This window comes from Dromaius novaehollandiae, chromosome 4, assembly GCF_036370855.1.
Source record: "Dromaius novaehollandiae isolate bDroNov1 chromosome 4, bDroNov1.hap1, whole genome shotgun sequence".
NCBI classification, from domain to species: domain Eukaryota; kingdom Metazoa; phylum Chordata; class Aves; order Casuariiformes; family Dromaiidae; genus Dromaius; species Dromaius novaehollandiae.
In genome coordinates, this window is record NC_088101.1 from 12,756,635 (window position 1) to 12,781,606 (window position 24,972).

Sequence of the window (24,972 nt, forward strand, 5' to 3'; positions counted from 1 at the left end):
GCCCGGCATCTCCGGGGCGCCCGGCAGCGGCGCAGGAGTAGGAGCTGAGTGGTGTTAAAGGTCGCGGTGTCGGGAGCGGCGCCGCATTCATGCCCTTGTGCGAAAGCAAAGAACCACCGCGAGCGCTCGACAGCCTCTCAGAGCCAGACAAGGGCCAGCGAGGAAAAGGAGCCTTAACGGAGGAGAAAGGGCGAAAAGGGGGAGGAAGGTGTTAGGCAGCGAAGGGCCGGGAAGGTGGGTGACAAACGGCAGCGAGGAAAAATCAGAAGCCGATGTCACTGCACCTGCAAATCTGTCAGCGCAGGAGGAGGGCAAAGGGGAAGTCTCGGAGGCTTTGGTCGTGAGGGCTTCCGCTGCGCTCGGCTTGACCGCGTTTGCTGCTGGACGTAGACCGGCTCGGCTCCCTAGGAGCACGGGGCTCGTTTTGTGCCGGCTGAGCACGGGGCACTGGAAGCAGAAGCTCCTGCTTTCAGGAATCCCGCTGGCCTAAATCCCTGAATCCCTCCGCCGAGGGCCGGCGGCCGGAGCCCCGGGGGCGGCGCGGCGCGGGGCCCCTTGCGGCGGCCGGGGGCGGGGCCGGGGGCGGGCTGCCGCCGCGGCACCTGCCGGGGGCGGCGGGAGGCGCCGCCGGGCTGCGGCGGCCTCGCCCGGGGCTCGGAGCGCGGCGGCGCCGCCGGGAGCTGCCGGCGCCCCGGGGCACGGTGAGTGCGCGGCGGCGGCGGCGGCGGCGCCCCGCGGGCAGCGGCGGTGCGGGGGGCCGCCGGGGGCTGGGGGCCGAGGGGGCCGGGGCGCAGGAGGAGCGCGGGGGGCAGCGCGGCGCGGGGGCGGCAGCGCGGCGGGTGCCGGTAACAAAGAGCGGCGGCGCCGGGCGGGCGGCGGCGGCCGGGGGAGCCCCGGGGGCGGCGGGGGCTGCCGGTTTCGGGGCCGATCTGCTCGGGCGGCTGCGAGGGAGCCGCTCGGGTGCCGTGAGGCCGCTGTCTCCCGAGGGAAGCGCCCCGCGGCTGAGCAGCAGCCGTGCCGTGCTCGCCCGGCCGAGGTGGCCGTCACCTGGCAGGCGCCTCGCCGCGAGGGGCAGCGGCGTAAGCGGGAAACTTTCTGACCGGGTTGGAGTCAGGGACCCCGAAAACGGCTAAGAGCAGAAATGTGTTTGCGTGTAACGTTAGCAGCCAGCCTCCTCCTATGCAAATCTGAGGAATGTGACCCACAGACCTTGTTTCGCCCGTGTAGCTTCCCTCCAGCTTTCCTTTCCTGCTACGAAGGGAGCTGGATCTTTGTTCTTTCTTCCCCAGCTTGTTCCCACCTTCTGCTTAAATCCCTTCTTCCCATCTCCGCCTTATATCTCTACGATCTCTTCTGCTTCTCCTGCCCGGAAGGTCAAAGGTCCCTTTTTCTCATTCACTGTCATAATGTCTCTTTAGAAGGCATCCCTGCGTGTCCTCCCGCCTACACCCCACGTTAAATTTCCTGCCTGCGGAGTCACACCGACAGCACCCATCTGAGCAAGCACGCTCTGCTCCCGACCTCGACTGTGCGCCCACCCGACCCTGCATGCCCAGCCTTTCCCCCAGGGGAGCCTCCGAGCTGTGCACGCCTGCTCACACACGTGTTCCCAGCGCTGCACGCCGCTTCTGGGCTCCTTACCACCACCCTCGCTCCCGTCTGCTGTTACCTTTGCTCTCTAGTTGATCCTGAATCTGTCCCATGGCTCCTCTGTCTCCCGTTCTGTCTCCCCCAGCTGCTTTTTTCTCCAGCCTGTTTTCTGCTCTTGGAAAGGAGTCAGCAGTGCCAGGCAGCTCACTTACCTGCTCTCCAGGCTCCTTCTTTTGCCGAGAAAGTGTTTGGGTGAGTCTTCCCAGCCTTGTGTATTTTCTCAGCAGTGGAGGCCTGACTCAGGTTCTGCACCACATTTTCACTGATTCCCGCAAGAACAATGTTGAGGGAAAGTCATTGCCCTAAACCTGGTTTGGCTAGGAAAGGTGAAGTCCAGGCCAGCCTGTGTCAGGGAAGGAGAGGTGTGTTCCTGCAGATCCGTAACACGAGAGTTTAGAGGATTGAGAGATTGTTGGCCCCTATTGAATGGCATTTAGTACCTGTGGGGGTTCTGGGAAGGTGGGAATTTCGGTGTGATTGAAATACAGATTGCTGTGATTCTTATGTGATTTTTATTCAAGCTGTCAGTTTCATAATTGCAGAGGCTCTTCTTCCAGAGACCAGCGTGCCACAAGTTTCAATATAAAACGTTTCTAAGAAGCCAGCAACTAAGTATGCAGTAAATTCAGCTCTGGCTTCCTTGGCATAGCTCTGCAGAGAGGGCTGCTACCGTGGCAGGCGGGAGTCCTGCCTCTGGGAGACGGGGCAAGCTGCGATGCTGTGGCAGCCAAAAGCCCCTGCCAAATGTCCCTGTATTCAGCCAGTCGCAAACAAACCAACCCTGGATTTTCGATCAGAAGAAAGCGCTGTGATTTAGAGCTCTTCTCCCTTTGCGCAGTGGCCCAGCTCTTGGCAGCAGCAGGAGGAAGGCTGGAGTCCTTGCGGAAGGATGCTGTCAGCATCTGTGAGCAGATGGGCTCGAGAAGGGTGCCAGGTGAACAACGACGGCAAGGAAAACATCCCTCCCGTGTCTCTGTAGTTAGGGGTTCCTCACCTCAGTGGTGATATAAATAGATAAATAAGCAGGATATGACATCAAATGGCGTATTTTAAGATGCCACTATTTCCTTGCCCTTTTTTATTCCCACTGGAATTTCTTGCTTGACTAACACTTGTTTATTTGAGCTGTGAAGTACAAAGAGTTGGTCCTGGCCGTGTCAGGTGTTTGGTGACTGTGGCTGAGCATCTAGCCTTGGACATCCTGCTGAGGATGGTGGTATCTCTGTTTCGGGAATGGAGTTAAGGGTGTGGGAGAAAGGGTGAAGGCTGAACACGCTTCATTTTAAGCCTGGAGGGAGCCTGACTCGGGCCTTGAAATAGGTTTCAGTAGAACCGGTGTCATCAGTCCTTGGTGCTCACAGTGGGAGGCTGGCTGACTTGAATAGATGTGGGAGTAGAGACAAGCTTATGGTCTGCAGGATCCGACCCACAGTAGCCTCGCTGTGTGTAATATCAGCATATCGGATGCTCTAAGCTCTAGGAAGGAAATCTGTTATCAGCATGGAAATGGAACGAGGCCAGTTTCTGCTGGCTGCAGGCTTGGCCCCAAATCCATGGCAGGCCAGACATCTGAAATAAGTATTAATTGCCTGTTACAAATGCTTATTCATGAATGTCCCCAAGTGGAAGCTTATTTCTGTTCTGGATTCCTGTAACAGTGCAGTTGGGAGTCTTGCGTCTCCCCAGACAAAGACTACCTTTATGTCGCCGGGCGTATAAGCGAGCTGCACAGTGGGGATAAAGCGTACTGCCTGAATTAACAATACGTACAGCTCAGCTAAACTTCTGTAAACCGGGGGAGAGACAATGTCAGTGTTTCCCTCCTTCTTGTACCCGTTTTAGACAAGGCCTGACTCCGCTCCAAAAGTGGGGTTTCACAGGCTCCTGCTTTTTCAGCCACCCTCTTTGACAGCATCCACAGAGCTGCAGGATGGGATTGTTCTGTACAAAGGACCCAAAGTTGCAAGACAGTATAAATACCTAAAACTTTGTGATACCCAAATGGGAAGAACAGACGCATGAGAAAAGTTTCTGTATGTTTGAAAGCAGTAATTTAGGGGGATTGTTACCAAGTTTAACTTGAGTGAAAAGCTTGGCTAACCATGATGCGATGCGTATTTGCCTGTATTCAGATGAGAACGACTTCTCTAATCCTTTATATTCTAGTTGCACTGGTGCTGCATCTGGTGGCACAGTCCTTTAGGTTTAAAGAAGCATTAAGAATTTCAATCATCCGTTGTTTTTGCTGGTAAGAGAAGGGGTTTTTTGCTGTAGTAGTAACTGCTGCATTGGGAGGCAATGGCTCAGTTCTGGTGGAAGGGGAAGGATCAGAAAGGTAAATTTATGCTGTCGAAGAGGAATCTGATGAAAATGAAACCAGACCACTTCACCCTGATTGGATTTCATCATGTTGTGACTTCAGAATGCCCTCAGCATCCTGGCAACGAGGGAAAAGATTTGAGAAATGTCTGAGATAAAGGGACACAATTTCTACGGATTATCAGTGTATCTGTTTAAAAAAAAAAAAAAAAAAAAAAAAAAAAAAAAAAGCAAGCTCATCTTTACTGTTCTTTAAGCAACTTAAAGAGGGTGTCGAAGAAAAGTATTCAGCCAGACAATAAAAATAGCCAGGCCAAGTGCTCTCCAGCGGTGACCTGATCCTGTCTGGTGTGTTACGGAGGGCACAGATTCCTTTGCAGTTACAAACAGGCTCCAGGCTGGAGACAGACTCCATTTCAGACTAATTTAAGTAAAGTACACAGTGATACTGATGGCCAATGCACAGTACAGTTGTAAGGGGGATAGGGCCCCACGTGCAGCATGGCTGTGTCCTGAGAGTGCTATGACAGCTTCAGTTTCCATGGATAGATACGAACAAGTCTGCGTTGTAAGTCGTTGCTCTAAAAGCTACGCTACAGTCCCGATGAAAAAGATCAAGCCTGGAGTGTGTTTGTCTTGGTATCGCGTTGGGTTATCTAGCCAGGGAGAACAAAACCACATGGTTATACAGCTCACAATTTTTTCCTGAGTGGATTTCCCAACATTTGTACTCCGGTCTGTTAATATATATTAACATATATTGGGCATATATTAGTCCTGGCTGTTTCAGGCAGGTTATTAGATCCCAGATGCAAAGGATGAGGACTGTGGTAGCAAGCATTAAAGAGAAAGAAGAAAATGCATGGGTAAAAGAAGGCCTAGCAGCAAGCATATAAAGAAAAACAAAATCTTGCCTCTGCCTCTTGTGGTGCTCAAGTGAGGGGCAAATATAAATCCAAATAGCTTCACTGAGCTACATTGGTTGAAAGATCTGGCACAGACACTGTATTTCACCCAACTTGAACTGCTTTTTGTGGTCAAGATATCTAGGAAAGCTGGCTCTGACACAGGCATCTTCAGCCAAGTCGTCTGGGTTAGGATGATCTGGGCTGGTTCCCTTCTCTGGTCACCGTGTGGCTGCACGCGTGGTGGTGGTAGCACACCCGAGAAGAAGGCATATACCACCACCCAGGGCAGGAATCATCCATGGAGAGGAGGAGAAGCCACAAAATTTAAAGTGGCTCTTGGGGCCAAGGAACTTGTCTTGTGGAACCGTAGTCTTATTTGTCCGTCTTACTGTGTAGACATCTTTGGTCCAGGGACACTGGGATCCAGATAGCTGTATAGTGCTGTCGTGCGTCATGGAAGAGAGCAGTTAAGCCAACAAAGCATTCCTGGATCTCTGGACCACAGAGACGATGGTGTTGAGAGGTAGATTGAAAGGGAAAGATTTTAGGGGGGCTGGTAGCTTTGCTGTGAAGGATGGCAAACCTTCGAGCTGGAACCGGTGGGCTATCACTGTACGAAGCACAAAAGGAGCTTAGTTTCTAAGTGGCTAATGAGTTTACTACCTTGTTTCTGTCAAGGGTTATGCCAGGGTGGTGCTGATTAATGTGTCGTGCCCTTTCCCCAAGCCTGTCCTGTAGCTCTTCCATCTCACCGGGCTCTGTGTGACACCGTTTATTAGGCTACTTGTCTCTGAGTTGTGAGGAACAAATATTGACACTGATGGCTGCCTAATAGGATTTGTTTTTGCTGTTTGTTCTGCAAGTTTGGCACTTCTGACTCAAATGAAGATCTCTGTTTGGGACTAGCTTCACCGAGACTTAATTTTGGAGAGATTTTTTTTTTAAAACAAGGGTTAGACTAGTTAGTCCCAGCTAGACTGTGACTGCAGATCGCTGAATGTCCCTAGCAAGGATATGGCTTCCTTTGAGGGGGTGCTGGTGTTCACCCTGTGGAATAGTAAATTTGATGGGAGCCATCTTTTATTAACCAGCTTGTAAACGGCTTCCTCTTGTTTGGCTGCGGAAGGGTGCATTGGACAGAGGTCTCTAGCCTAAAGACCTCAAGTCAGTCTGCCAGTTGGTACTGGACTGCGTGATCGATCTCCCCAGTGCTTCCTTAATGTGACTGGGAGATGCTTTAAGGAAAAGTCATCTAGTGTTTCAAACAGAATGGTTATGGGTGGGGTTTTTAAATGTGTTTCAAGTGACTTATGAGCCAAGTCCCATTAAAAGCCGATAACCAGCTGTGCTTAATGTGCATGGATGGGGATGTTGTCGTGGTCTAAAGAGGCTCTTGTACTCTTAAAAAGGGTTCCCAGCACTTGTGCTATTATATATGTTGAAGAAATGTTTCCTTTCCCATACATGGAAGTCAGTGGCAAAAATAATAATGATTTCAGCATACACAGAGCTAATTTCTGTCACCTTTGAATTTTACTCACAAACCACCAAATGGCTGGAGGTTTCTACTACATCTTGAATTTTTTTCGCTCCACTGTCAAAGCCTTATGCTGGTCTGTAGTGTAATTTCTCCTAGCCGTTCCTTGAGGTAATTTGCCCTGTTGTTTCTCAAGGGCAACATCACTGGGGAAGACCATGATCTGTGCCTCCCTTGGGTGACTCATCCACGTAAGGTCCTTGAGCTTACCTACAGTTTCCAGGGATGGTAGTTCAATACTGCAGCACGTGCGGTAGAGCATCTGGAGTCCCTGCTTCAAACCTTGCTTTGTGCCCAAGGAATGACCTGGGTCTGGAGTCAAGATCACTGAAACCAAAACACGAGAGGCAAAATGATGAGGAAGAGTTTTCCACCTTGCAGTGCACACAGAAGAGCTCTCACACAGAGGGTTGTGTGCAGTAAAGATACTTGAAGTATCTTGCTGGCAGGAGGAATTCAGAGGTCTCTCTATGCTTCATAACAGCAGAGCTAGTCCTAAATGACCTGAAATACCTGCATTTCCCAGTCCTGTGATTACAAGAAAAATGCTTGTGACATTTTTACTCTTAGTATGAAATTGAGTTGTTTGTGCATCACTCATAGTATTACTAATCTTGTTTCTATGTGTAGATGGTATAAGACTTCGTAACGTAGAGATAGCCAAGTTAACCCTGGAGTTAATTGTGCTGTGCGAAGAAGGGCAGTATCCCAGAGCGCCTGTCACTTCTTGAGACTGAGACCTGGCTGCTGGCGACTGTGAAAGTTTTTGTGGCTGCTGTGTTGGTTCCTCATCCATCTCCGTTTGGTGCTAATCAGGAGACTTGAGCCCACTTGTCTTTTCCGCAGCTACAATGCTTCCCCAGCCTGTTGAAACGGGAATAATTACTTTATTGTCGCTTACGGTCCTCCCTATTCTTCAGCTCCCTCCCGCTTCCTCTTTTAAAATTAGCTCCTTTGTGCAAGTGCCCCGAGCGTGCCCCAGCAGCAGTGGCGCGAGCTGGGGCGGGGGGCTGCCTTCCCGCATCGCCGGACCCGCTGCCACGCACCCGAGCCCCCTTCGCGGGGCAGGGGGAGGTGACGGGTCCTCTGCTTTGTTTGGCGAGCTGCAGGTGCTGGGAGCGCGTGGCATTGGCAAGGCCTCCTCCTTCTCTCGGGTGGGTTGCGTGAGTGCATCCCCGCAGGGACGTGCTGAGGCATAGCGCGAGGCTGGAGAGGCCGGGGGCTCCTCTCTCATCCGACGTGTCCGATCACGGCTGCAGACCTCATCCCTTTGCAGACTGTTGTCAGATAGCTCTCATCTGTGCAGGACTGGCGGATGCTAAAAATAATTTGAGTAAAAAATTGATGAGAGAACATCCCAAAGTGGGGTTTTCTTTTTTTTTTTTCCTGAGCTTAGCAGCCAGCATTTCTGTATTTTGTCTTGGACACTATGATAAAAAAATCATAAGAGAATCACAAAATGCTCCGAGGTGAGATCCTTAGCTTTGGCACACTTGTAACTCAAATGGCTTCACTTCTATGGGCTTCACTGCCCACACTGATTTATAGCTGGGTTTATGGCAGAAGGTATAAAAAAGCTGTGGTAGCAGTGCCGCAGGAGGAGGGGCAGGAGGACAGTAACCGCAGCAAACTCAGTGTGCTCCTTAAAAATAAAAATGCAAGGGGATGATCAGCTGGGTTCCAGCTCGGCTGTATTCAGTAGGATGCTCAGCTTCAGTTTACTCTGTGCTTATACCCCACTCAGGGGACTGTACGTACCTGAAAAGCTCCAGTCCTTTCTGGTTTTGCCAGGCTAATTTTGTGCCCTCCCTGGGTCAGTACATCGGTTTTCCACTGGACCCATGCAGTTAATGTAGCGCAGAGGAGATATGATGAACCAACAACAGGATTTCTTGCCTCAGGAATAGATGGAAAACTAAGCGGCATTACTGTGATCTATAATAACTGTTGTTATTCTCTTTGCTTTTCTATACTGCAGTACCGGAGGGCTGCAGGTCTCTGAACTCTGTGCCAAATGATGCTACTGGGAGGCTCTTTAGAAATCTTGCATGGTCTGTGAGTTGCCGTGAAATACGTTTTAAACAAAAGAGAGCAGAGTGCGCCGTTCATTCTGGAGTTGAGATGTTGCAAATGCTAAAAGGTGTGCCAGGCGGCACGCTCTCCCTTCCTGTTCCTTTCTCGACATCTCTTGGATTACCCCGGTTAGCCTCTCCATTGTGCCCGGCCACGCCAGCAGCGGCCCAGAGGGAAGAATAGCTCTCCTCTAGTAATGAGGAAAAGCTCAGCGCTCTGCGCCACACAAAGGAAGGCGTAAGCAAGTCGGAGTTGCTCTCCAAAAGGGGATCACCGAGCAATTACTGCCTGTTTCTAGCCTAGCTGGTCAGTATTCTTGTAGGTCCTATAAAGACTCTGCATTTTGTAAAGCAGCTGACCAAATCCATAGCTCCTTACTCCATTTTTCCTCATTTCTCACTTGTGCAAATCTCCTGCTGAAATCCTGAGGAAGTAAACAGATGCTCTGTTGAATAAAGAATTGCTCAGGAAACATGTGAGTATGATGGAGAAATAGTTCTTATCACAGGGATTAGGCATTGTGTAAGAGGAGGTACTCCTAAGCTGTTGCACCTGTGAAGGTGATTTAACCCTGTAAAATGCACTCCACCCCTCAAGTTTTTGCAATTAATATCTGGCATAACAGGAAGCACTGCAAAGATGTAGGCAGGTTAGAGAGCAGAGAGAAGATTCATCTGCAGCCCTGAGTCAGTTCTTGATTCTGGACATCCACCACGCATTGTGGCAGATGTGAATATTAGGTTTTCTTCTGCCCACTCTGAAGAGATGCCCAGGTTGTCACATGTTCCCTACCAAGCATTGGGACCAAATTTTCTCAAAAACCCAGCTCAGCTGCTATTCTAGCACTTCAGTAACATCCATATTTTCAAAGGAGAGCTGCCAGTGTAAAATTTAAGGCTAGGTTTCCTTAAAGCACTCACCACGCAATGTGTATGCAAGCCAGGAAGAGAGATCCAGCTGTGCTGGCAGAAGAGATTAATGCCCTCGCTTGCTCGTCAGTGCCAGAGATCTCATCCATCTGCCAGTGGAGCAATTCATGTAAGCACTTCCTAATCTTTTGCTTTAAACCGTTTAAATTGTTGGTCTGAACTGACCTAGATTGTTTTGCCTTTAACATATTAGGAAATGCTCACGCAAGGCACTGCACCAGCAGATCAAGCTTTCCTCCAGCACAGCTGTGTCTGGCCCAGCTCCCTCATGTTGTGCAAGAAGGTTCCTAGTGAGGGCTAGTCTTGCCTTTCAACCTGGGCTCTGCACCCTGTCACCAGACCCCAGGTGGGACGCGTCCTGTCTGGCATTCAGACCCCTCTCTAATACTGCTGTGGTTTATATGGAAAATATCACTGTTGTAAAGGGGTTAGGGTTAGAGTGTTTTTTTTTAAAAAAAAAAGAAGAGGAATTCTGGAATATTATTTTCTGGTTGTTGAATTTCTCTCTGCAAACCAAACAGGGTATCTTCAGCACTTGGACCCAGCTCTTGTGGTGTTTTCCCATGGAGTTGGTTGACTTTTGCAACTGATCCTAAAATGGAAATGGCTTCTTACTGTACATGAGTATGACATTTGTTTCCTTCTCATGACTGTCTTTTTTTGTGTGAGTTGCGATTTTTTTTCTTTACAGCCAGTTGTGCTTTGTTTCGTGTTATGTAAGAAAAGTTAAGTGTTACAATTTATATTGAATGACTTTTGATCAGCATGATTCAGCATCAGAATGTCCCAGATCATGTACAGATAACTATTGTTTTATCTGTGTGCAGTAACCGTGGTACCTGAAGGGCTAGACGTGTTATTTACCCTTCTGCTTAACTGAGTTCTCCAGTGTGTCATTTTCACTTGAGGCACCTCTGGCTAAGCGATCTCAGCACTTCTGCACTTCAGAGAGAGTTGATCCCAATTTTTTATGGCCAGCTCTGCGGGGTTGTTCCTAATTGCATCTTGGTCCCGAACAGCCCATGAACAGGGGTGAAGCTCTGATTCCCCAGGCAAATCCCACAGCTTCCCCAAAGGCTAACATGACTTGCTGTCCTCCGAAATCTGAGTCGTTCGGCGTGGTCGAGAGCAAGTTTATGGATGCTTGTGTGAGTCTTGCGGATAGAAGAGAGCAAAAATGTCATCTCTTATTACTTTTATTTTATGGTTTTTTTGACACAGTAAATAGATGGACCTGTTTTCTAAAGTGGTTAAAACTGTTTGAGTGCAAGGTGCAGGACAGCGTTTCACTTCGGAGTGTGGGTGCAGGGCACGCCGCACTCCCCTTTCGTGGTTGCCCTCGTGATACCACTTGACAGGCCATGACAGGAGTGACCTCTCTTGCCCAGTGCACTCCGGTCTCGCCTGCTGAGAAGGTGAGGTCTCTCCTGAGCTGGCAGAGTGCTGCACAAGTCAGTACCGCTCTGCACCAGCTGCAAGCCAGGGCACTGTATTTCCACTGAGCTGTATCCCAGATTGCTTCGTTGCAGACTTAAACCGTGATCCTAGAAAGATTGGGGTCAGAGACGCATAAGTGACGCAGAGATGCACTTCCCCAGTGTGGGATCACCAGTAAACTGTAAAGGCTGAGGGCTCTATATCCGGACTGGTAGAGCAAAACCATGGCCAGCAACAAACCCACCGTGAGCGCAGCGAGCCACAGCCGTAAAAGCCCAGCTCTGCACAGAGTCGGTGCTGGGCATTTGCTGGTGCCTGATAGCAACGTGGGGCCGTACTTGGGCACCCCTCTGCCACTGCAGTGTCGTGCAGACGTGTCTCATGCCCCAGTTTGCCTTCAGCTGTCAAGACGCTCCCCTGGCGTTGCTGAACCTCTCGGTGGGCTTACAGCGAAGGACAGACGTGGTCAAGCGGTTGCAGGATCTGGTGTCCAGGAGGGATCTTCCTCTAGATCAACCATTTGAATCCAGCGCGGGTCGCTAGTGAACGGCCACTGTGACCTGCCTGCGGTGGTGGCATTATTATGAAGTTTGGTTCAGATGGAGACTGGGAGGTTTTAGAACTTAAACGTGAGCAGATCAGAATGTAGAAACGTGAATCTTAATATTGACATGTCAGGGTTACTTTAACTGCAAGCTCTTGGGGAGGAAGGAATGTCTTTTTGTTGCCTGTTGGTGTGTGCAGCCCCAGGCATGGTGGGCTCCAGCGCCTGAGCAGGCCCTCTGGGTGGTACAGTGACACAAACAGTGAGCTATAATTGAGCATAACCGTAAACCTGTATTATAAAAAGCCAGGAATTGACTAGGGATAAAAACTAATTCCTCAGCCCTACAGGTTATTCCTTCCAGCGAGTGTTCAGGTCCTTTTGGCAGAGCCGCGCGGGGAACCGTGCGCTCTGACAGCCTGCCCTGCAGCACAAGGCAAGGCTCGAGCTTTCAGGGCGGCGTGCCCAGCTGCCTGCCTGCACGCTCAGCTCACACGCGCTGTCTGCAGCAGAACTACCAGTGCAAAGTGGGGAAGGCCCACGTTTCGAAAAGTGGCGATTTAGGGTGCCTTTAAAAGGGTGGCAGTCGCTGGGGTCGAGGTCTGGGTGCAGTGGAATGCCTATTATCCAACCTAAAGAGCAAAATGAACGCTACATATTGTGGACCCAAATGCAGCTGGCACGGACCAAAAATGTGCATGTGAGTGCCTTTCTAAGTACCCAGTAATCCTCCAGGGCAAAACGAGGATTAGGGCTCTCTCACAGACAAAGAGGGAGTTCATTTTCTCAAAGATCCCTCGGCCAATACCAAATTAAGTGAGGAACCCAAATGAATGCGAATACTCCTTTCAGTTCTGTGCTTGCAAACAGGTACAGTGGAGAAGCGGCTTTTCTGTGTGTGTTTGTGTGGGCCTGTGCAAACACAGCGTGGCCTGACTGTGGGATTGAGGTCAGGTCAAATAAAACCCATCCAATCTCAGAGAAAAGAGAAAGCCAAAAAAACCACCGGACAAGTAGGACTAGATGGTAAGAGGAGTTTAGAGTTGCTTAAGTAAAGAGCCCTTCCTAGAAGGAAAACTATGAGTTTAAATTCATCCTAAGTGACATGTCTGCCTGTGTTTTTCCTTGCCCTGAAATACCGTGTGCTCAGCATGACCAGCTAGGAGCCAGTAGGTTGAATGTGGTGTATGCTTGAATTTGAGATATGTAAATCTAAAAATTCCCATCCCAACAGAGCTCAACGATCTCTTTCCCCTTTAGGTTATCTTCAGCAGTGGTCTGTGCATTTAGCAAAGCACATGCTCTGTCTCTGGTCTGCACTGTTTCTGGAAATTTTTTTTTCCCCTTTTGGTGTTTGGCTTATGGCATGAAGATCAGCTCTAAGTAATCCTATTTTAACAGGTGTCAGCACAGATGTGCCTGCGATGGATACAAAAATGTGTAGTAAATATTCCTTTCCTGAAATTAGCTTTCATCTGTCTCTCTCCTCTCCAAATGGTTTTGGGTGGTTTGTTTTTGACTGGACTCCACTGTCCCCTTCTAAATCCAAGAGGTGGAAATTACAGTTTCTACTTAAGACTTAGGTATTGCTGCACAACTGTGGGAATCTTCCCTAATTCAGTCCCAAGATTTCTGCACTCGGTAAGCCTTAATGAGATCTGAAAGCCTGCCCTGCTCTGCATTAGGTTGGGGGGTTTTAATACGCGGAGCCTGTTGCATTTTGAGGTGTCCATGAAACAGCCTTGAATTCCTTATCTGCCTGGATAGACCATGGACTTGAACCTGGGTCTCCCACATCATAGGTGAGTGTCCTAAGTATCAGGGTAGAGATTTCCCTCAGGGCCTGGAAAGTCATTTCTCAGCAGAAGCTATAGTCCAAACTGCATGGACTCCAAGGACAAGTTTCAGTTCAGCATATGAGAATTTTTCTGCCAAAAAAGTGTCCTGTCAGCGTATCCCTGGCTGGCTCTCGCTCTGCGCCTGGCTCAGAGGTCCCCTGGGCCCAGGCTGCTGAACCTGTGCAGCCCTTGCCACCACTTGCTAAGCCTGGCCAGGAGAGGACCGGGGCCCTTGTGCTCCGCCACGCTGGGCGCTTCCACTTCAGCTAAAGGAGATTCTCTAAGCATGACAGCTAGGTAGGTGGATTATGGGCTATTTCTGGACCAGCCACAGGAGGTAACAAAATCAGAAATACATAAGCTATCCAGTCTTTTCCCCTCAGGCAGAGCAGCAGGATCTGCAAAGCAGCATGCCCACCGCAGAGCAAAAGGTCAGTGCCCGGCACTAGCGCGCTCTCTCTGCCCTCCTGCAGCACTACGCGGGGGAGCCCCCCTTTTAGCAGCAAAGAGGAGGCGGAAAGGCTTTCTCCTTGCCAAGAGGTGGGGGTTGTCGCGGAGGCAGCGTTTCCATTCACAAGGAGACCTAATTCCAGCTCTCAGCTGACGAGAGCTCGCCTGCAGGCTGCAGGATGAGGCTAGCCAGGGGTGAAGTGGCCGAACTGTCCTTATCTCACTGGGCTGAGCTTGGGCTGATTGCGCAGGGATCTCGAGGCGACCTGTGGCGTTATGTAACACGGACTCTGGTGCCATAAGGATAAAACACGAACCTTAACCCTTTTGTTTTCCTTCTTGCAGGACTGTCAGAGCTGAGTTCTGCTTTGTTGCCGCTTCCCCTTGTTTTTGTGTCCGTGCTGTGCTGTTTGCTGTTTCTAGGGTGCAGGAGGGTTGCCTCTCAGATTCTGGTTTAAGACAAAGGGGAAAATATTAGGAAATGCCTAAAGGTCACTGTACAACTTGGAAGGGAAGTTCCTGTCTTTAATCCCAATTTAAGATGCTCCAATTTGAGGTGCTCTAGAAAAGGTTTTAATTCTGATACTGGTTATAAACACTCCAGTCCATCCCAAATGATTTAAAAAACAGAATTTAAGTTCCATCCTCCCATCTAGGAATAACCTTTGGCTTAGCAATAATGAGACATTAAAAATTACTAAACCTATTAATATTTGTGGTTTTGATTCCATAGGACTTAGGTTTTCTTTTACCGTGGCAGGAAACCTGGCATTATTGTAAAATAAGTAATCATGACTCCAAGAGGTGGGAACATTAGAAAAATACCCACTATAGAGAGATTATAAAAACCTTTAACAATTTAACATAGTTCCAGGTGCTGTTAATAGGTGATCTCAGCCCTATCCTCGACTCCTACCTGGAACTGCGGACAGGTCAGTAGTAAAGCAGAGGGCAGGCCGCTAATCCAGATAGAAGAAACGTAAGGCAAGTTTGCTAGAAAGCAAGTGCTCTGAGCAGAAGCACTTCTGAAGTCCGCTTTCCTGTGGCTCTCCTATGCAAAATCTCTCCCCTCTTTGGGGGTTTAGTTGGCCGGCTGAGCTCGCACTGCACCTTTTCCTCAGTGAGAGCGATAATTTGTGTTGCTTCCCTTCCCGCAGTAACTATTTTTGTGAAACTTGGAGTTTAATTCTTTGAGGCTGATATCTCTGTGAAGCCTGCCTGTTTCGGTCAGCAGCTTCAGACATTATTGGTGGGGGATCCGATGGGCAGACACACGCCCCACACCTATGGGCTGGGCCTTGAATTAGGAAAATGGTCTTTACGGCTGCAGCAGGAAGGAGCGTGCAGACGGCAAACAAGAGCGTTTGCAGGAGGGCAAGTGTTACACCCCGACCGGTGCGGGGTATATGTCTGGCAAAGAGGCTTGGCGAGGTGCTAAGTGCACTAAGACAGCAGTGCAAAGCAGAAATGTAAAACATCAGAAACCTAAGAAATGGCAGGATGGAATGTGGAGAGTATAAATAACGATAAGGCAAACAGAAAAAGGTGAGAAAGAAGAGCCAAGTGCCCGAAAGGTTAAGATAAATGGTAAGAAATGTTTCAAGTATGCAGGTAACAGGAGGTCAGCGCAGGAGGCAGATAAGGCTGCCAGAGGGGGTCAGGGTAATTTATGGTCCGAAGCAAAGGATCTCCCTAAAACGTTAGATGAGTTCTGTAGAGATCGTGGCGGCTGGGGAAGGACGCGAGGCATCAGGTGACAGAAGCAGACAAACAAGACTTAGAGGGAGTTGATTAAGGAGTCATATAAAGTAAGGCCACACGTGCTTCCTTGGAGAGCTCTGAGGAGGGTAGTGAAAGATAGGGAAAGCCTCGGCAGCCGTGTTGTTTAGAAGAGCAGGAGGCAGTGCGAGGACTGCGGAGGAGAGGCTGCAGCGTGGGTTGGGAGATGCTGCTTCTTCCTCCCGAAGCTGCAGCTCTCTGCACGACGCGCAAGCGACTGAAGCTGCGACACGGTGGAAACTTTTGAAGACCAGGCTACTTCCTCTGGCCCTTAACATTGGACTTTAGCTGACTGTAGGTCCCTCTTAAAAATACGGCTTTAATCTGTAGTGCTGGGTTCTTTCGCTGTTGGTCAAGCAAGCATCAAAACAGGCCGTATTTTTAGATGTGGGAAAAGCTGAGCAGAGTGCCTTTGTACGGCTAGCCGTTAACATGTGTGGCATTAAATACCAAAGGCACCATGGAAGCAGCAAGAAGTATAAATAACATTTCATAATTAAACAAGAACTTTGCAGAAAAGGAAGGATTTCAGAGGCAGCTGCCAGCTTCAGGTGGGAGGCTAAAGGGTTTTAAATAGACTGCGCTGGCTTTCCTGTCTCCCGTTTGTGAACTTTAGAAAGAACACGATAACAAAAAGAGCAATTGCAGGCCACTCCTTGCCAGGGAGACTTTTTAGCTGTGCAACTGCGAGGCATCTCACAGCATCCCTAAATAAAATGCGGCCCCGACCTTAGGGATGATCCCAGTGGGCCGAGTGGAGCTGTAGAGAACGGCGCGCGCCGTGCCGAGCTGCGGGCCGGGGAGGAAGGCTGCGCTCCAGGAGAAGCGTGAGTAGTGACAGTCGAGGCGTAAGGCAGGCCCTGACATCTGCTCTGCGCTGAGGTGGCTGTTTCCTTCTTAAAGTTGAAGAAATTTAGAGGCTGTTACACTCCTGACTGTTAGACTGATCCATCTTTGAAAATAATTTAGGAATGGCTTAGAAAATCTTCCGGGATAAACAGTGAGGTCACTCGACTGAGTGTGAGGCAGAAAGTCGTGAGCGGAGGGAAGACGCTGCACTTGTGGGGGGACGTCTCCAGCTCTGTGGTTGCAAGGCAGCGGGGGCCCGAGGTGTTTTCCCGGCTCCTCGTTCAGGCAGCAGAGCTCTCCCGGAGGCACGCCTGGACGGGGTGTCTCCTTCAGGCAAAGTGCCCGCCAGCCGCCACGGCCAAACGGCTGCAGGGCTCCGTCCCCGAGGTGTGCGTGCTTGCTTGGTGGAAGCATCCTTATCTCGCGCGTTCCCCACCAGGCTTGGTTAATGCTAGTATTTATAGATTGTCTTACAAGTTTTCAATCTTTTCTTGAGCCTGTTTGTTCCACAGGGAGCTCAGCCACTGTAGTTTTTGAAGAGCCTCAGAAAAACTCCTTTGCGTTTCCTTTTTACCCCAAAACAACAGCCCTGGAGCCCATGCAGACACTAATTAACGCTGCTTTGTCTCTGTGGGGTAAACCCCGAAGCTATGCATGCTGGCGGGCAGGGGTCTTCCCCGGGGAGGAGGAACACCCAAGCTGCTCACCCTCCTGCTGCTTTTAGCCGCCGGTTGTGAAGTGTGGATCAGTGCGGATCCACCTGGGCATGCTTGGAAATGGCATGTTCAGGGAGCACTGCTCACAGCAGAATTTTGCCTGTGTTGCCTTTTGCTTTCTTAAGATGTTTGGAAAGCTGTTTAAAACAAAAAAAGACCCGAAGTGCTGCAAGATCACTAGGTTGTGGTGATGAGGGAACGAATAGGGAGGTTAGGACTTAGCACTGCTGTTGATGTGTTGGGGAAATTTGGCACTGATCCTGAGCCATCTCCTATGAATGTGGAAAAAAACCCCTTCTACTGCATCAGTTACCTGCTCTTAAACAGGTGGAAACAGTGCTGTCAGAAGAAGAAAAGAAATCGCCCTGAGTTTGTAAGTGTGCCTGTGTTGCGATGAAGGTTGTAGCTCGGTGGCTGTTAGCAACACTGTAGGACCTCCAGATGCTCTTTGTGAAGAGGCTGAGGCCCCAGGGTACCGCTCACAAGCAGCAGGAGCCCCCGGCCTCAGCACTTCTGCAAAAAGGCTGCTGGGCCAGCTCCCAGTACCGATCCATCAGGTCTTACTCCTGCAAAGGCCACCCGAAGTCGAGGAGGGAGGCAAGTGCCTGCTTTCCCCTTTAAGGTAAGGTTGTGTCACCCCAGCACAAAACTGCATCTTCTCATTACGGCCCCGCTAGCAAGCCCGAGAGGTGCGAAGGGCCTTAGTTCCTTGTAGGGGAAGCGGAGCCTGAGGAGTGCCTCCGCTCAGGTTGGCCCCCTCTAAGGGGATCCTGCCGCGGTGCCGTCAGTGGGACACCTCGTTAGGCTTCAGCACGACAGGCGGGAGCATCACCGCTGGTTGGAGCCGTGCTTCAACGCTCCTGGGGCTCCCGGCGGCCTCTTGTCCCGGCACTCTCTGCGGAGCTGTGCTGTGGGGGCAGAGGGGAGGTTCTCTGGGGCTGGGACCGTCTCTGCTGTGTTTGGGTACAGTGCCTGACGCGGTGGGGCTTTGTCTTCTGAACACTACAGCAGTAACACAATTTACTTAATTGTATACGTATTTGTATATGCAAACTGTGTATGTGTAATCTTTCTAAGTCTCCCTTTATCTGCAGCAGCTCTCCTGTCTTTTCTCTGTCTTGCAATGAAATCTGCTTCTCTAAAAATTGGGCATTTTTCATGGTGAACTCTGTAAGAGAAGAGAATTGGAGCCGTCTCTGGTATTGGCGCTTCACAGGTGCGGCTGAAGGGAGGTTCTGCTCCTGGTACACAGGAAGGCTGCTGCTGGGGCAGGGAGGGGGATCTTTTTAGTTTGGTGAGTGGCTTCGCATGATTTGGTAGCTGCAGGTAGTGAGCGTGTGATGGCTTGCTGCCCAAATCCCTCATTCCTTTCCGTTCAGTAGGTACAGGGGACCCAGGTCATAATCCCTCCAAGTGGCACCTAGCAAGGTTTACACAGAGAGCAGAGTGGGTGGCAGAGACAAAGCAGAATGGGATTTGGTGCATGGAAAGAAAAGGCAGCTAAGGCAGCATTTGGGGTCAAATTCGGATGAAGATAAGCAGGGCGAGGGAAAACGCTGTTCTGGACCAGTCCATTTCCCTAATCTAGGTGAAAGTGCTGCTGCGCTTCCCTGGTATATCTCATCCGCAATGTGAGGCTTAACATTCCTGCCTGGCACGTGGGGGCTTGGGGAGGGAGCGTGGGGGAGGACCGAGCCGGACACAAAGACGGCCGGCCTCTCACCGGAATGGCATCCAAGCCATCTCAGCTATCCAAAGCCCCTGATGCTGGCATGTGCGCTCAGCCCGCAGCCCGCTAAGCACACAACGAGAGGCAATTGCAGCGCACCTCATGCCATGGCCCGCTGTGGGCTGAGAGGCACGGAGGGGTCCTTTTGTACCTGCTTTTATGCAGCGTGGGGGTTCCTTTAACTAGCAGAAATTTCAAATCTGTCCCATGTTTCAGTGCTAAAAACGGTAGCAAATGAGAATACTGAATAGTCTGAGGCTCTCCTGTGCCTGCAGGAAGAAAGGAGCTGAAGCCATAGTTACATGATGTCTGGGTGACTTCCGCACGTGTGTGATAAAGCAGGGTAAATACTTGTTTGCTAACTTTGTGGAAATACTGGTACGGGGGGGGAAGAGACTTCTAATTCTTGCTATCACTGTGTGACCAGGCGTTGCCTGGCAGCGTAAGGTCACTTGCTTTACAGTGGCGTGAGTTGTTCCTTCTGTCTTGCAGTCTTGATGCGGTGAGAACCGGGTGTCTTTGGGTTTAGGGCTCCCCAGTGGAACAGCTTTCCTGATCGCGCTGTGGTCAAGAGCCTTGCCTCGGAAAGAAGAGAGCACGTCAGCCCTCGGCTGTAACACAGCCTCCCCGGTTGGCTGCGATCAGTCACTTTCCCTTCTGAGGCCTCAGTTTCCCATCTGGAGATGCAGACAGCCTTGCCTTTCTCTTAGCTTTTCTGTCGTCTGTTCAGAGCGTTCTCTAAGCTCTCAGAAGATGATTATGTGGGGATAGGGCACATCCTGCAGCGGAGCCCCTGAACTCAACACTTAGGGATTTTGAGTCCCAGAATACAGATTTGGGTAATGAATTTTAGGTCATGGATGCTGCAGCTGATCTCTTTCCTCCATGCTGAAAATCAGGGCTGCGGTATTGTGTGGCTCCTCTAAAATGGTTGTGAGGAGCACTCTGAAGGGCTGAACGCTGCCCAGGTATAAAGGAGAGCAAAATCTCACTCTTTCAGACTGCTTGAGCAATGACAGAGAAGGAGAGACACAAGTGGCTTTCCATGTCGTTTTCTTTACACATTTTAAATACAAGACTGATGCCCCTGCCTTGTCTCCTGAGTCTATATATTGCCTTATTATTTCTTAAAATGCTTTTTAAACATGGACTAAAAACATTAAACATACAAGGACTGTTTTGTGTGTTGATGTTGACATGGCCTTTGTTTCTTTTGACAGGGACACAGGTGCAGCAAAGGGATGCACTGACCTTCTGTCTTCCAGCCCGCTCAGCCCAGACTGCGTGACCACTGACTTTCAGCCCAGCAAAGCCTCATGGTTGGGAGGAGTTAAGCTTCGGCTGAAGACCAGGTGAGAACTTGTGTATTTGTGTCTCCATCGGCTGTGTGTGTCCTTATGGCTCCTGTTCTTGGAGAGCAGCTGGCAAATGCCACTCTCCTCTTGCGAGGGCAGCAGCGCTAACAGTCCTGGAGCACTGTGAATCCCTAGCACCTGCGGCATCGGGAGGTGGAAATGGTTCAGGACAATTTTGTAGCCTCACACCCGCCTTTCTCATGGCTTGCTTGCCTCCGGCATGGTGCCAGGGAATTGAAAGAAACTGACCTCTTGGGTCTAAAATCAAGCATCAACTTAGCTGGATGTCACCATGTTTGCATAGGGCTGTGTGTAAACAAGTTGTTGCTCTGGCTGCAGGTAAGGGTGACTCACTGGGAAGAGGTCCTAGAAGATGTGTCCTTTCTCCTCAAAAACTATGTCAGCCGTGGTAAAGGTTGTCATCGGAGATGTGGGACCAAAATATCTCCGCAGCAGTCATGTAAGCCTGGAGTGGCTTCCCAGGTTTAACTGCTTGGCTTTCCAAAACCCCATGGCTTCTTTTGATTCTGAGTTCCAGTGGGAGTTTGGCATTCGTGACAATCCTACTGAGTGCCTATCTGCGTCTTTAAATGCTTAAATGCTTTCAGAAGTTGGCTTCTGAGTTGCACTGGGTTGACCAGGGTTGCGGCAGAGCCCAATTCCCTTCTCCTGTGCATGCAGTTTAGGGCCAAATCCTACACTGTTTACTCAGGCAAAGCTTTTGCTGGCATCAAAAGAGCATCTCACATCAATCAGATGGTAATCTGGATGACCTTGTAGGTTTTTCTGTCTCACTCTCCTGAGAATTGCACCATGGAGTTTAAGCTGTGACTTTTAAGGACAAAATCACATTCAGGCCAGACCTTGACTTACATGAAGTCAAGAAGCTACATTGATTTCCGACAGCCAGAGGAAATCTGGCCCAAACTCTATTACCAAGCGGCTGAGAAAAGGGCACGCAGGACACGTGGAGTCATGTTCAGATCTAATCAGCAAGGATGAACTTTGGGAGTAAACCCACTGCCCTTTGTGGAGTTGCTCCAGATTTTAGCCGCTGCAGGCAGTTCTAGATGCTGTCCCTGAGCAGCAGGGATGGCTGCGAAGGGAGGAGGAAAAGGCGCAGCTCTTCAGCAGGTGCTCATTTGTATAACCTCCCTGAGTTTGTATTGCTTTCCACCAGCTGAGCATTTGCACTGTAAATGATCTTCTCCCAAGATGGAGCAGATTGTATCGCTGAATTCTCCCCTCCACCTAGTTTTATCAGGGAGAGGTTTATCTGTGATTGGGGTGTGGGACTGTGCAGTCCCCAGAGTATGTGACTCACAGTGAATTTAGGAAGGAGGCTCCCCTGAACCCACTGCCTTTTTACATCAATAATTTATTCAGGATGTGCCTGCTGTAAGCCCTACTTGCCTGCAGGTCTAACAGCAGATCTGTGCAGAAGCCCCAAAGTTCAGCATTTCACTTGGATTAATTTGCCTTTGGATGCAGGGCCAATGTTTTGCTCCGCTTTTCCGGCAGTGTTGGAGGCTGTGTCTGCCCGTCTCAGTGGTTTACCCTGGGTTGAAGCTTTGGTTACAAACAGGAAGTCGCCTGAATGTATAAGAATTTGAGTGTGGGAGAGTATTTCAGACTCAGCAGCCTTTGCTTTGGCGGTACCACTGGGTGCAATTCCCGCACTTGTTTACTTTCTTTAAACGCACCCAAGGCGATGAGGGTGATGAGTTGTCAGTTGTCCCGATCAGCCTCTGAAATTAAGGGTGGTGAATGAATGTCCTCAATCAAAGGGGAAAGCCGGACCTTCGGATTGGTGTCTCAGATGTTGCAATTGAGCTTCTGTGGAAAGGAGCGGCACTACAGCAGCCGTCGATTTACCCCCGAGCGTACAGTCAGCACTTACTCACTGAAGCTTGCCTCATTTCCTCGGCTGTGCAAAATAAACAAGGCAAGGGCGCTGCTGCCAGCCAGTGCAGTCGCGTGTTGTTACAGCTCTGCCTGGCTGTAAAGGGCAGTCTGAGATGAGAAGCAGAGAAGAATTGCGTCTAGAAATCCAGATGCAGGGGTGTCTTTTACCAAAATGGTTATTACTGAAATGATTAAAAGCTTCTGTGAGGGAGAAGACAGGTTTGTTAGAGGGTCCGTGCTTGGAATTGTGCTAGATCACTGCAGATTTCAGGTTTGCTGTTTCGCTTTCTCCACTGGTGTAAGTCCCGGTGAGATGCACAAGAACTGCCACCTATCACCCCTGCTCCCTGTAGGGAACATGGGGAGTAAATTAGGAGTTCACCTGACTATCTGCAGGTTTGAACTCCTGCTGGCACCATTTACCTTTTCTTTCTTGAGGTGCTTTAGAAGCAGGCTAATTCAGAACAGACCCCCCCATATGCACAAATGTGTGTATACACATACAACAAATGCACCCAATGGACCGTATTTTTCTCGGCCATTTATCATTTCTACATGAATGTTTTTGTGCTGAGTTTATTAGAGTTGTCTTTGATTTGTGTCCCTGTGATTCAGAGGAGAATCCAGCTACCATCTGAAACGCTTGCCCTGAAAATCCCCTTGGTTACCTGCCGTGACTCATTGTCCACGTTACATTTGGATAATCAGGCTTACAGGGTAGCGTTTCTGCTGCCAGCCACCGAGTTCCTTCTGAGCACTGAGCAAGGCTGCGAAAACACATTCCTTCCATTGTTTCCAAGTCTCTCCTGTTGCAAGTTGCTGTGTGTTTGATATCAGGGTGCAAAAGAATCCAAGCTATGCTTGTTTTTTTATCTTTTTAACTAATTTAGTGACTGACAAAGAATGAGAAAAAATTATTTGAATTAAGCCTATTGGGCCACTTCGTCAATGGGGATAAATCAGTGCAACTCTGCGGCTTCTACAAATCCGTAGGCAGGTTAAGCCACCAGAGGGTCTGGCCGCTGGACTTTTCTGCCCATGGTTTGAGAGATGGTGGGAATGTCTGGAAAAGACAGGAAATAACTGGGTCCTTTTCAAAGATAAAAGCTGAAGCAATCTGTAAGATGCAGTCGGCTGTGTCTTTTCCATATCTGTTCTTTCTTCTTTTTCCAATAAAGGAAGCAGAGTAAAATTGTAGCAACAAGAGGATTTTGCAGACGGTCTTTACATCCAGTGCTCCCCAGCTTCTCATTCTAGTCTCCGTGTGCTCTTAGTACCAGCCAGGAGTCTGCCTCGGCTCCCAGTTGTCAAAGCCACAGTCTGTGTGAAAGGCGCAGCCAGACTGTCCTGATGGCAAGTACTTTTTCAAAGCAGAGATCTGAAATACCCTTTATATCGCAATTTAAATCACACTTACTCTGTTACTGAGTATTGCTTTCATTAAAAAAGAAACCTGCCAGAAGATCCCGGTAGGACAAAGTCCTTGAATCTAGTAATCAGCAAGAAGGAAGGTTGTATACATCACCTCTCACACTAATAACCCAAGCCCCGCTGTTCCTATTCAAGCCTGGTGTCTGGTTAGTGTCAGGCAATGTCAGGGGGACTCTCTTACCGTGTAGAGCAAAGTCCTCAATCTAAATATTGCCTGTCAGGCGTAGGCTCGGGCGAATGGAAAATTGAGTAGCAGCGCATGGCCCCCTTGCTAGCACTGCGCTCTGTGGTAGGCCTCTTGGGTCGTTTTATGCAAGTCACTTCACCTCTCCAGCCCTTCGTTTCCTTTACTGGAAAATGGGATAAATGCCCCTTGCTTGGATAAGGCAGCCTGAAGGTTACCAAAGAAATGCGATAACACAGAGGTGTGATGTGCAAGACCAATAATCATTAATTACAATGTTTGACTGTTCATGAGTTCAGCTAAGGAGCAACTTGCTCACAGCTGCCATCACCTCTGAGTGTTCCCAGCACTTCCTTCCGCAGCCGGAGGAGAGCATTTCTTGCAAAGAAAAGCCATCTTCGCTCTCCTGCCAGCTCCGGCAAATTTTGCTGCAGGGCTTGAAGGTTCATTGTCCCCACAGCCACCCACACCCCGTCCCTCACCAGAGTCAGCAGGACAAATGTAGCTGGGCCCCTGGTCATCCCAGTGTCCAAACAGGTGCCGTAGTTTAACCACCAGGTAGTCTCTCTGCATGGTTTTTCTCTGCCTTCTTTTGGGGCCAGAGGAGAAGAGGAGGAGGAGCGACAAGCTGCTTCCTGCGCATGGAGTTGAGAGGAATGGTAGAAAAAAAATAAATGTACATCCATGTATGTGGCTGTCATCTCTACTTTCATCCAGGGCTTTTCTTCACTATGGCCCAGTGGAGAGCAGTGGCGAGTTTATCGAGACTTTTTCCTGCAGGACTGGTGATGGTAACGTCATGAAATCCGAGCAGAAGCCTCTGATTCTTTGCTTCCTTGCCCCAGAGAGATGTCGGGGAGCTCCGTACCTGTCTCTCTGTTCTGCTGCAGCTCTGACGTGGCATTCAAGGCCTGGTCTGATGCAACCAGACATCCCAAATGATGGTTGTCAAATGGAGTAAACGAATAGCAAGTGAACACATCATCTAGAAACCAAAAGCAGATGCATGACATCTGCCAATGCCACTGGAAAGGGACCTGAAAGAGAAATGAGACCAGGCTGATCTGGGGTAGAGCACTGAGCTCAGTCGGGATATTTTACCGGGTTTTTGGTTCAAGACTGAAACTGCTAAAAGCTGTATTCACACATGTGACCTGAGCTTTCTGAAGTGGGTTTTCTTTGCAATGTTTTTTCACTTAGGGAGAGTTTAATCTGAGTATAGGAGTGTGGGGGAGGATGACAACTCACTTTTTGGGTGAGGAAATATTATTGTCCCAGGCCCGTGACATGAAATAACATTTCACAAACTTAAGATCTTTCTGGCAAGTCCTCCTCCTTT

At 49.7% G+C, this 24,972-nt stretch overlaps 1 protein-coding gene across 3 annotated transcripts in view; it reads left to right on the forward strand.

Moving 5' to 3' along the window:
- SHROOM3 (shroom family member 3) overlaps positions 1-24,972 on the forward strand; it is a 111,010-nt gene that overhangs the window by 55,957 nt on the left and 30,081 nt on the right. For 2 of the 3 annotated variants that reach the window (XM_026103554.2, XM_064510437.1), the window contains exon 2: positions 19,979-20,110. The gene's annotated coding sequence lies outside the window, so the exon portion shown is untranslated. Of the gene's footprint in view, positions 1-602; positions 702-19,978; positions 20,111-24,972 lie in introns of those variants that run through there. The other variant, XM_064510438.1, reaches the window with a different exon arrangement.